The sequence below is a fragment of the Venturia canescens genome, chromosome 1 (genome assembly GCF_019457755.1).
Source record: "Venturia canescens isolate UGA chromosome 1, ASM1945775v1, whole genome shotgun sequence".
NCBI classification, from domain to species: Eukaryota; Metazoa; Arthropoda; class Insecta; order Hymenoptera; family Ichneumonidae; genus Venturia; species Venturia canescens.
The window spans coordinates 30,021,862-30,028,156 of record NC_057421.1 but is presented as its reverse complement, the minus strand read 5'-3'; positions in this window follow the sequence as shown (position 1 = coordinate 30,028,156).

The following is a 6,295-nucleotide window of genomic DNA, read 5'->3' as shown; positions in this document are numbered from 1 at the left end:
CGCCTGTCACCTTACATAATACGATAATAAAGAATAAATATTAGTATCGATTTCTGCGTCGTATGTGAAACTATTCTAGACGAGTATATGAAAATTAAATTGAACCAACCGTGAACAAAACGTGTTGCAAACTATTTTTTTCCCCTTTATTTACATAGTTCTACGGTTCATCTCAATCTCAACATTCTTGACCCCACTTTTTCCGAAATAATTTTTTTTTATTGTTCATGATGTTCCTCGAGATAATTGATTATACTCACATTTTTCTCATGCACTACTGTACCGAATTCGCCGAAGAAATTTAAAAAAATCCGACCATCACAAACAACAAGACTTTCACAGAGTTTCAACTGCACAGCACCATCAGAAACTCAGGAAAACTATCCCTGCCGTTTAAACCTGCGCGGATCTTCGGGGTTATTTTCAAGCATCGTAGAAGGTCATTAGAGCCATGAGCCGACCAAGCCCACATTCATTGCCATTGGATAATGTTTCAAAATATCAATTAAGAAGCAAAAAATTCCGCGTAATCCGCGTCAGAATAGATATGAAATATAGGCAATCCGATAAGCAAAAAAAGTTTGTTCATTCTTCGGAGCAAGTGTAGGAATTCGAGATATATATGCATAAACTGAAGAATCATAAGTTCACGCTCGTCCATTTTCAGAGACGTATATTCTGATGGGAAGTATCGATTGGAAAGTGTATCTAGGAAACGATGGCAAGTTTCTCTCTTTCTCATTGACTTTTTAACTATTCAACTGCATTTTTTATACATATATACGTAGCAAGTCATTCGTTTCCACGCGAAAAATCTTATACGATGATCATATCTCAGCTATCACAAAGTTCGCAAAAAAGTTTTTCCTACAATTGGAACTAGTTCAGGTGGGATTTGCATCTCCCTTCCCTTCGTGGATATTTCACCGACCTACCCTACCTCTCGCTTCCTGTGAACCTTTTTACATCGTATCCGTTCTTAATTCTTCTTCTATAACTTATCTCATTTACGGTAAAATTCGATAATAATAGATGCCAACTTCCTTCCATTCGGTTCAATTATGAAACCGATCTCCATTATTATTCTCTTCTCACTGTCATCAATTTATCGTATCATCGGTATACCCATCGTGTTTATTTAGCACGATTTCGAACACAATTTTCTCTATTGTAGTACTTGATACAAATCCATTTCTCGCGACAAACGGGGAAAAACAAAAAAAAATCCCATTTTCGATGATAACACTGTTGGATCAAATCACCCCACGAAGTTACTGGTTTCAAATTGTCCACATTTTAAGAGCGATAAAGATAAAAACACTGCTGCTATGCGTGTACATCGTTCTGAATATTCGACACTCAGGTATTCAGATTTTTATTTTTTTCAATCCTTTCAGGACGAAAAGTCTTTTCGATGTGTTTCCCCCACATTATTTAGAAAACTTTGTTTGATCAGAAGTTTTGAAATATCGGCATTTTTCATGGTGGCATAGTTCGAGGTGGCGGTAACTTTTAATTGGCTTCAGAACTGACCAAACTTTATAGTAGGCAACGCACAATAGCATAAGCATATAGTAAAAAATAACTATGAGAAAATATTTGACCCACATTTCCATAGAAGTAAGTTACAGGTCAGAAAAAAGGAGTAAATACATAGGCGTCTTTTAGAGTATACCCTAGGGTGCTTCATTTTGGGGCTATTTCTTTTTTTTTTTATTCATCGTGTGCGATAGACTTTAGTTGACATCCAAAAACGAAACCTCGCGAAAGAGTACCGTTGTCAAAAAATATTTAGCGATAAAATAAAGTCCATTGAACGATGTCTGTAAATTCAATATTATTCTCGGTATCATTACTGAAAGTGAATATTGTATTGAAATATATATTCAAACGGTCGTAACGCCTGAGTTATGAAATGTACAACAAAAAAAATTCAAATGACAATTGTGTAGATAAACGAATTTGCCACAAAAAAATCTAAGGAATTGAGACTATACGTTCAACCCTTTCAGAGTTGCAAGCAGTTAAAATAAATTTTATGTATATTTTTTTGATTAGCAAATACTTACTTTAAACCCTTATTAGTTCAACGTATTTGATGAATATATTTAATAAAGTTGACAGACCCTATCCTGAAAAAGATAGGAAGAGGGTTGAATGTACAGTCTGAGTTCATAAGATTTTTTTTTGTAGCAAATTCGTTTATCTAACAAAGTTGTCATTTGAATTTTTTCTGTATATTTAATCAATTGGGCGTTACAGCCATTTAAATAGATATTTTTATACAATATTCACTTTCAGTAACGATATAGAGAATAATATTGAATTTACAAACATGATTTAATGGATCTTATTGTAGAGTATCAAGTTTCCTACGAAAACTCATTCAGAAAATATTGCTACATCAAAATTAGTAGAGCACGTTACAAATAACAATAAGGACAACATTTTTTTCAATGCTAATCAAATAGGAAACCTTCAATTTCGATTCGTGTCCGCTGAATATTTTTCGCCAATGGCACCCTTTCGCGAGGTTTCGTTTTTGGACATCAACTAAAGACTTTCGTGTACTTGAATTCATGCATATAGAAATATGGAATGACAATAGTGTGAACAATGTTCATTTTGTATCTGAACGACCAGGCTTGTGTTCTGTTCGTGTTGATCGTTCTGAGTATTCGGTCATTATCACTGTTGGCTTTTCTTCGTGCAATCATCACGACTAGTTAACGACTGTACTCCGCCAGGATTGTTTGATCGAAAGCTCCGAGTTCTACGATCTGCTCATTCTCATAGGATATATCGTTAATGAACGCGTCTATACACCACTTACATGAGTATGAAGGTGTACAGATATTCCAAAACATATATACAACATTCGCATTCATGGATGAAAACAATCGGATCGGCACGATTTTCTCTCATAACAATGAACTCACAGTATCTATCGTGCGAGATGGAACACATTTGAGAATTGACAGACAACAATCTCTGCGCGCACACACACACGCACATGCGCGGGCACGTTTCTGTTTCGTCAATATAAATAACGACATCAATGCGCGATCGTGAACAGACCTTTCCACTCTTCCACCTACCTTTCTCTCTCTCCTTCTCCTTATAATTTCCTTATCATTTGTTCATTTGTCGGTTCCTTATTATTGTGAGTTCATATCGAATTTATTTGTTGTTGAAATTCACTCCTACTATTTTACGTTTATTACTCATACGTGTTTAAAAGTTGAAACTGAAGGGAGAAATAATTCTCGATGGCGAGTTATTATTATTATTATTATTATAGTCCATCGTTGTTTTATATTTGCGATTATTTTATTATTTTGTTATGATTTCGTTACTTATTTATATATTATAATTGCTTCCCGCTTTGACTAGAGCACAAATAATAAAGTCAAGTCATTCCAAGTCTCTTTCTCCGCGTTTTTCTGTCTCCTTCAATTCATTTCTGTCTGATAATATGCCCGAGGACTCATTTAATGATTCGTGGAATTGGAAAATATAGATGGACAGAGTAATGCTCGACCAATACAACGCGTAGCTGCTATTGCAATTTATTGCTTCTCTTCACTGCTTCTTTACACTTTCACATTTTTCACTCCTCGATCATCCCGAAGTATCCGTAAAAATCAAATATCTTCTCTCCGTAGAACCAACAATTGTACTTCTGAGCAATTACAGAGTAAATAATTACAGCTTCAATAAAAAGGTATACGTCGCAAACGGTTCGAATATTTTATCGGCTCTATCGATTAGATGGCAACGAAAGGAGAAGTAACTCTCTAATTATTCAGATGAAATAACATTCAATAACTCATGTAAATTGTTAACGGAACGTGGAGTTTACAACGAACTCACAGGGACTGGAAATCCTGGTTCGAACTTTTTCAACATGTTTTTGCCCTGTAGTTTCTCTACAATTCGATACCAACGTATATTTAATTGTTTTAATTCCTCTCGTAATAATGGTGCTACTTCAATAATTAGCTTTAAATACATTGCTTTAAGATAGCTTTTAATTCAATGATGAGTAGTTCCTTTTAAAAAGAATCAAATGAAGAACATTGGATTAAACAAATGCAGTACACTATCCAATCAAATTATTGCCCTTCCTTTTATTCTTTTAATCTTCCGCTTAGGTTCGTTGTGCACAATTTTTTCGATACTTTTGGTGATTTTAATTTTCGCTCGATGGTCACCCTCTTTAATAGCAGCATCAGTCTGTATCGTAAACTCAGTCTATAGATCACTCTCAACATCTTTTTGTCTCTTTAATTGAACTTCGACTTAATGGCGAGCTTTTTGATCCGAATATTTATCGACCCTTGGATTCGAGTTCGGAAAATAGGGGATGAAGGCACGCTCACGTCTGTGAAATACGGACAAGAATAAAGAGGGGCACACAGCACACCTATACAATACAAGTGTATATCTCCGGTATATGAATAAACGCATACACATTCAAAAATGAAATATTTCGTAGCTGTTGACAGCCGGGTGACAGGCTAACATCAACGTCTGATACTCTTCGGACACATGCCAGCCCCGAGGATATGCTCGTGCTGCTGCACATTCTCCTGGGAATTTGTCCTCTTGATCCATTTATTTGCGTCACTTTTCGATTCAGAGTTCTTTTTTTGACTGTTATTTCTTTTTCTCGTTGTCACCCACTTCAAATTTTGTAACTCGTATCTTCGTGGTCGAAACAGCGTGTGACAAACGTAGCAATGAAAAAACAAGAAGAATCATCAACTTTTCACTCACAACCTATGACGTATCGTTATCGTTGTTACCATGGGACGGTATATACAAAAATGTTCTCACAATCTGTGACGTATTATTTTCATTGTCACTATGGATCGTGACAAAAGTAGACAGGCGTAGGGATTAATGAATGAAATATGAGGGTCTAATATTGGCATTTATTTTAAGAATATTTTTTACAGAAAAAGTAAACAATGAGACTCGAATACAGATTAAAAGCTTGCTCCTTATTTATGACTCATAGCTATCGATTGCCATACCCTATTTTAATATTTAATTCGTTCACCGTTATCTCAATTTCCAGATTATTAGCCATTTTTTGAAGTTACTTTTAATGAACGGATGTATTATATAATATGATGTAGACGTAAATTCGAGTTCAGTTCGAGCTTCTTAATATAATAGGAGCAGGTATGAAAGAAATGTGAAACGAAAACAAATTTATTTAAATAAAAAAGATTTTTATTTAAATTTGTTTTTCGATCTTTTTGTTTTTTGTTTAACATTCGCGTTCACCGATTATTGGAATTTATATTTCACTCATAGTTTCAAATAAAACCGATTCTTTAATTGCGTCTTATGCCCATTTTTGTCTTTGTTTAATTCAAAATTTAAATAATGAAAACTTAACGAATATTTTGATAATTCGAAAGTAGATAGAAGAAGATAAGAATCAAGAAATACAAGAATCATTTTATTTGAATTTCACGATATAACCCAAAATTTATGGCTTTTAGGAATAACAAAAAGAAATTCAAACTAGGGTTGACCCGGACCTGTGTATCGTTGTTCAATATGGTCGCTGCCTGTCAACAGCGAAGCGCTCAGTTGTTTATTGTACGTAAAGTAAAAATGTCAAGTCGGGCCTCTCAGCTTATTTGAGGTTATGTTCGATCGATTCAGGAGCGTGAGTGTTTCAACACAATAGATTTACTGGAACTGACTGAAACTTCTGATGTAACGAGTCAGCCAACAACGTCTCACAAGCTCATTTCTTGTTGTTCCTTATTTTCCAATGGATCCTACCATTTGCTAAGACGCGAAAACGTCAAGTATCGTAATGGATTTATAGTTTACCACACCCTGCTTTGTCGTGTAGAAGAAAATTTTCATTAACATTTTATTTTAATTCATATGGACGTCGAAATTAACACTTATATGGACTTGTAAATATATTCATGGTTACATTTTTTATCAGAACAACAATTTACAATTCCGTATTTTGGCTATCAAATTATACTCACCACAGATTTGTAACTATATCAATATGGTTGAAATGAACATGTGCGTTTACTTATAGTTGATTGAATAGGCAAGGAAAGAAAAATGGAATTCGAATAGACTACTTAATCAACATTTGTGGGTTCTGATTATATTATGAATTTGTTTTTCAGATGACAAAAAAATTCAAACTCATTTGTAGATCGATTATATAGTATTTTGCCAAGTCATCGCTTGAAATGGATTTTATTATAAATTGGTCGTCATTCTGAAACAATAAATATTGAGCAAGGCT